Source organism: Myotis lucifugus, unplaced genomic scaffold, assembly GCF_000147115.1.
Source record: "Myotis lucifugus unplaced genomic scaffold, Myoluc2.0 scaffold_419, whole genome shotgun sequence".
Lineage (NCBI taxonomy): Eukaryota > Metazoa > Chordata > Mammalia > Chiroptera > Vespertilionidae > Myotis > Myotis lucifugus.
Genome location: NW_005871467.1, coordinates 139,176 through 145,744, shown reverse-complemented (window position 1 = coordinate 145,744; position 6,569 = coordinate 139,176). Strand labels below are relative to the sequence as shown.

Genomic DNA, 6,569 nt, shown 5'->3' with positions numbered 1-6,569 from the left:
TGTTGCTGTGTTCTGGGGTCATATCAAGAAACCAATGCCTAACCTGAAGACATGAAGATATACATGTAGGTTTCAGAGACCATGGCATGTGCCCTTGACCGGAATCAAACCCGGGGGGACCCTTGAGTCCACAGGCTGATGCTCTATCCACTGAGCCAAACCAGCTAGGGCTATTTTTTTTTTTTTATTGATGCATGTTCAGCACCCAGAAAAAAGGCAGACTACTACTAAAATACCCAGTAGACAATTGTTAAGTAAACTTTATTTATTCTCCAGGTCCAATTCTTTCCTTTACTTATTATTTAAACTTCACAAATGCTATGTTTGACACAATTTTCCGCATGATAAAAATGAAGAGACTGTAATGTACTTGCATCACTATTATCAAAGTTAATTTCAATTACTAAACCAATCTGAAAATCTTTAAACAAAGAAAAACCCAGGGATAAATTTGCTAAAAGAGGTATTTTAATCTGAAACATGAGCAGGTTAAATTAAGAAATTCAGAAGACTTCCTTAAATACTCTTTGTTATAAGTATCTTGGAATGTGTCCACTTATAAGGGATTACAAAAAATAAGGATACCTTTGAGACAGAAGATAAAGCAGCTTATGTTCTGCAGGGCAGGATTCTATGTTGGTACGTTTATCATTCTTACTAGGTGATAGGAAAGCTAACTCGATTAACACAGTGGATATTCAAGTGCAGTCAGCATACCACCAGGGTTCACATGATTACTTCAGTTGAGAACACGCAGACACACCTTTTCAAAAAAAAAAAAAACAACAAATCTACAATTCCATGGATATTAATGCTTAGGACTAAGTTAAGTAGGTATTACAATAAAAAAGAATATGGGTCAACCTAAATTTATTTTTAAAACAGTTGGTATGATGATGATATGGCAAAAGTTGTGAAGACAGTAAGTGAAAGACTGAAGTTTTAGAAACATTGGCTTAAAGAAATAAGAAAGGGTACAAAGTGCAGTGTATAAGATTTATAAGCTAGTGTTCGTTTGATGGATTTGGAAAGGTAATTACGAATCCAGACAGATACTACTTCTAAATGATACATGGACAATGGTTCAAGGACAAAGGATAAGCAGATGATATAAGAAAAAGGTGCTAGAACCGAGCTGTGGTTTTATAATACGCAAAGACAGGGAGCACTTGTGTCCATCAGTGGTCAGCTCATGGAGTGTCTTAGTCTGTTACGTGTCTGTCTTCACATACGTTATCCATTTGAGAAAGGAAAGTACAGGAAGACCGGGACTACGTGTCTCCTACCCCCTTTAGTATTTGGCAGAGCATACAGGTGGATATTTAATAAACATTCTAATATTAATGAAAGAACAGATAGTATACACGATTAATTCAGAAACAATTTTTCTTGAAGAAGAATATAGACACAGAAAAAATATAGGTCATGTCATAACTACACAGTTCAATGAATTTTCACAAATGGAACAAAACCATAAAACATCATTTACCTTTTGTTTTCACACTATCTGCATGGCCTAAACTTACTTGTTCACTTTTACCTGAATGAAACAGTACACTTGACGACTCATCGCTATTTCATGCCATGTCATGTCTTCGAACTTCATCATACTTACCTGGCAGGGGAGTCGCCATGGTCACGAAGGTGGTTTTCCCAGGACGAGGCGTATCCATTGCATTCCGGATGTGCTCACCCCTGTGGTTTCCCCAAATGTGGGAAACTCAACTGCATGATTTGTGGTGGTGGGAACTGCATTTGAGCTAGGGAAAAAAAGAAAAAGAATTTAACGTGGGTTTTTAATTTTTTAAATCTACATGTGAAATACCTGAGCTTCTTGTATTATTTTTTCTTCTCCCTGATTGTGGGGGTGGGGTGGGAATTAGCATTAAAGTATTATCTCTGGAGTGCTATTTAGAATTCTACTTGTTTTAAACACTTTGAATTCCAACAGCAATGGGTTTTATTCCCTGTATTTTTTCTGGGCAGCCCCTTTCCTTTTGTTCAATTAGAAGTCTACGTATGCATTATTACTAACCAATAGTATTTTTGGTATATTTTAAGTAAGTTGCTAAGCTCTAACTTATTATGACTTTTTTTTCTGGCCATTTCTCTCTATGACTATAGTTAAACACTGTAAAATAAACTTGGTGAATTTATTGCATTTAACCCTCTTTCTGTGATACTTATGTTCTGGATACCTGATTAATTTGAAAATCATAATGGTAGCTTTATTTTTTTTAACCCATTTTGCTTATTTGGAACATTTATCCATAAATCTTTTTGCTGTTGATATGCTATTACAAATCAAAATAATGATATTCATTGTGAGGTACAAGAATAAACTAATAAAAAATATGAACATGGTTGCCATGAAAATTTGGTTTCTTAAATATTGAAATTTTCTCAAAAAATCTATTTTCTAGTTAATTTTAAAATAATGTATTTAAATGACTTCATCATTAAGATTCTTTTTAAAAATGAGTATTATATTCTAACATTCTCTACTTCCAGAAGTCAATGGGAAGTATGTGTTTTAAGAAAAAGTTAATGAAAATAGACAAATACTTCAAGATATGCTGGAGAAAATCATAAAGAATATTGATTTGAGCCCTAGCCAGTTTGGCTCAGTGGATAGAGTGTCGGCCTGCGGACTTAAGGGTCCCAGGTTCGATTCCGTCCAAGGGCACATACCTGGGTTGCGGGCTCGATCCCCAGTAAGGGGCGTGCAGGAGGCAGCTGATCAATGATTCTCTCTCATCATTGATGTTTCTATCTCTCTCTCCCTCTTCCTTCTTCTCTGAAATCAATAAAGAAATAAATATTTTTTAAAAGAATATTGATTGTAATTTTTTGGATTTTTTTTTTTTTTTGCTTGCTTTATTGCACTGCCTAGAACCCAATGTTGAAAAAATTGGTGATAGCAGATACCCTTGCCTTGTTCCTGTACTTGGGAAAAATCATTCAACCATTCACCAGTAAGTATATTAGCTGTATATTTTATGTAGGTGCTCTTTATCTGGTTAAGAAATTTTTATTTTATTCCTAATTTCTGAGAGTTCCATTTTAATCTGAAATGGATGCTGGATTTTTAAAAAAATATATTTTTTATTGATTTTTTACAGAGAGGAAAGGAGAGGCATAGAGAGTTAGAAACATCAATGAGAGAGAAACATCGATCAGCTGCCTCCTGCACACCCCCTACTGGGGATGTGCCCGCAACCAACGTACATGCCCTTGATCGGAATCGAACCTGGGACCTTTCAGTCCGCAAGCCGACGCTCTATCCACTGAGCCAAACCGGTTATGGCTGGATTTTTATTTTATTATTTTTTACACTAGAAGCCCGTTGCACAAAGATTTGCGCAATAGGCCTTCCTTCCCCTGGCTACTGGCACCAGTTTTCCTCTGGCACCTGGGACCCAGGCCTTTGGTCCAGCCACAGCGAGGCTTGGCTTCTCCGCCTCTTCAGTCTTCAGTCTTCAGTCATCAGTCTTCACTCTGCTCCATGCCTGCGTATGCAAATTAACCTCCATCTTTGTTGGGTTAATTTGCATAGTTGCTCTGATTGGCTGGTGGGATTGGCTGGTGGGCATAGCGGAGTGACACCAATTTGCATGTTTCTCTTTTATTCGTGTAGATATTGAGGGATTATCATACAATTGTTAACATGATAAATTGCACTGGCTTATTACATTGATTCCAATTTAAATGATATCCCAATTGTACTTCAGTTGTATTCAACTGTAGCTTCATTCCAAGTGCTCAACATCCCCATGTGGATTGTGGCCACTGTATTGGGCACTGCAGCTCTCTTTGTTCTTAGCTACTCTGCTATACTACTTTCTACAACAAGCATGTCAAACTCAAAGGCTAACACGGGCCAAATAAACAAGGTTTAAGTTTATGTGGGCCGCAAAAAAATCAAAAGCTTCAATTTTCATAGAAAGGTAGGTTTATTTTGATAGAGACATGCTGAATACAAAGGGCTGAAATAAAAGTAATCGTTAACATAAAATAATAAAACATTTTAATAAAAATTAATATTTTTCTTGAACATTAACTTACCAGACACTGAATAACTGCACAAATTATAAGTGTAACACAAATAAACCTATTTTTCTAGTTCTCCAAAAGCGAAATATTTCCTGTTGTGCACACCAAACACGTCTGTCCAAGACTAATGACATGGCAATTGCCTGCTAAAATATTCGCTTCTAGTATTAGTGGAGAGAAATGGTGCGCCTGCGTGTAAGGCACGTAATGGAAATGAATGCAACATGATTATAGTAATCAGTCATTAGTGAACGTTTTTGTTGTAGTTCATTATTAATAATGATGTATAACAGGATATTGTAAAAATTAAGTTATGAAATTTTTATTAAAACGTCTCTTACATACCGTTACATTGGCTGGGCTGTAAAAATATTTGTTGTGGGCCGCGAGTTTGACATGCTTGTTCTACAACAATCACCCAGAAAGCACCTTAGCCAGATTCCCTCCACTCAGAGAATAGGAAACACACAATTAAAAGTTAACATCTGTGTGAATTAGATATTATTTTTTTCTAAGTGACTGATTATAAAACTGAGATCCAAAAAGTTTCGTGTCATACACATACCTGTGAAGGATAAGAGAAAGACAACCCAGAGTACAGTGTTCTTTTCATTACATAATCTGCTATTCAATAGTTTTAGGAGGAAAACAAAAAATAACTTACTATAGACCCAGACCTGGGAAGAGAGTAAATGACCTAGCAAGATGCAGAAACTCTTTTAAAAAGGCAAAGTTAAGCAGAATTGAAATTCCCCAAATCCCTTCTTAGACAAAAAACTGGGTTTGAAGCTTTGGGCTGGGTTAGGATTTTGTGAGATGCGGCTAGAAGAGAAGTAGGGTTAGGGGTGATGACCTGTATTTTATGGGTGTGGAAATAATCAGGAACCAAGGCCTAGGAAACAAAAGTCGTCTGGAACTGTCAAATCCAAGGGCAGAAAGAAAGAACGGGTCTGAAATGAATGATCATCAAAAGTAGTGCGACTTCTTAAGCAAATAGTTTATGATCTGGATACAGACTGAAAAGTACACAAAGGGTAAAAGCCTTTCACAAGGATCCTGCTTCCATGAGGGGGACATTCATTACGTTCACCGAGATGCGTGAAGCTCCTAGACCTCATTGCATGTCTGCTGAAATTGTCAAAAAGGAAACATAAAAGGTTGTTTGTAGAGCTGGAGACTCCCTAAACGTACCATAAAGTGTGGATTCTTCCCATTTGATTTTAACTTCATCATATGGGTAGAGCTAATTTACTCCCAATAGAAAACCCAGTCCCACACCAGGACCAGGGCCCAATCTCATCCTTTGTTACGAGGAATTGAAGGAACTCTAATTCAGTAGCTCAAGTGTTAGCTTAGCTGCTAGCCTGTCTTTGCTCTGTTCTCCCAGGATTTGGGTTATTCTGCTGCATTCTTACTATGAAAGATAACCCCAAAGTTCAAAAGACTGAAATCTCATGCCCTGTTATCAGACCTGTCTGACTTTGCCTGCCTGCCTGTCTAAACAGCTGTCTCAACAGTGCCTTCACTTGTATTCTTATCTCTGTGCAGGGTGGGAAGAGTGTTAAAATTTGAGTTTTGGTTTTTCTTACATATTTAAGCCTGTTCATATTTTGAATTCTTCTTGTGTCAGTTTTAGTTTTTAATTTGTTATTTTGATCTAACGTCACATTTTATTGACATGCAATTATTCCTAATGTTTTATTTCTTTTTCATGTCTATAACATTTGACAATGTGATTTATAGCAATACCCACTTTTTGCTATTGATAATTTTTGCTTTTCTCATTTTAGTTATTGGACTTGCTAGGAATTTATCAATTTTATTTATCTTTACAAAGAATCAACATTTGGTTTTGTTAATTGTTTCAATTTTGTGTCCATTTTCCAATTCATTGACTTCTGCTCTTAACTTTTTTCTTTTTCTTTTACATTTTTGGGTTCAATTTGCTGTTTTCTGAATAGGATGGTGATATGGAGACTTGAATAATTGACTTCCAACCTTTTTTTATTTTAACATTCCACGTGAAGCTATTTTCTCTTTAAGCACTATTTTAGCTGTAACCCACAAATTTTGTTATATTTTTGTTATATTCAATTCAAAATATGTTAAGATTTCCACTATGTTTTATTCTTTCATCTGTGATTTTTTAAGTACTTTGCTCAATTTCCAAAAACTTAGGAATTTTAAAATCATCTTTCTGTTATTGTTGGTTTAATTTCATTGTAGTCAGAAAAATATTTTGGATTACAAAGTCAATACTTTACGATTTGTGAATACTTGCTTTATGGCCCTGCATCTAGTCTTTTTTTGTAAATGTTCTATGTACTTGAGAGAATCTGTATTCTGCAGTAGTTTGGGGATGGGGCTCTATATATGATGAATAGGTCAAGTTGATCAATGATGTTGTACAAATCTTCTAGATCTAGACAGCCATTTTTTTGTCCTCTTATTTTATTTGTTACTGTGGGATGTGGGTTGAAATTTTCAACTACCTTAATAGATTTATCTGTATCTCT

The 6,569-nt window shown here is 35.7% G+C and overlaps 1 non-coding gene across 1 annotated transcript; it reads left to right on the top strand.

Annotated features, from left to right (window-relative positions):
* The first annotated feature begins 1,607 nt into the window (after window positions 1-1,607).
* On the top strand, window positions 1,608-1,765 carry LOC111823196. Its single transcript, XR_002826205.1, has one exon. It is a non-coding gene; the product is annotated as a U1 spliceosomal RNA (small nuclear RNA).
* Window positions 1,766-6,569: the final 4,804 nt, after the last annotated feature.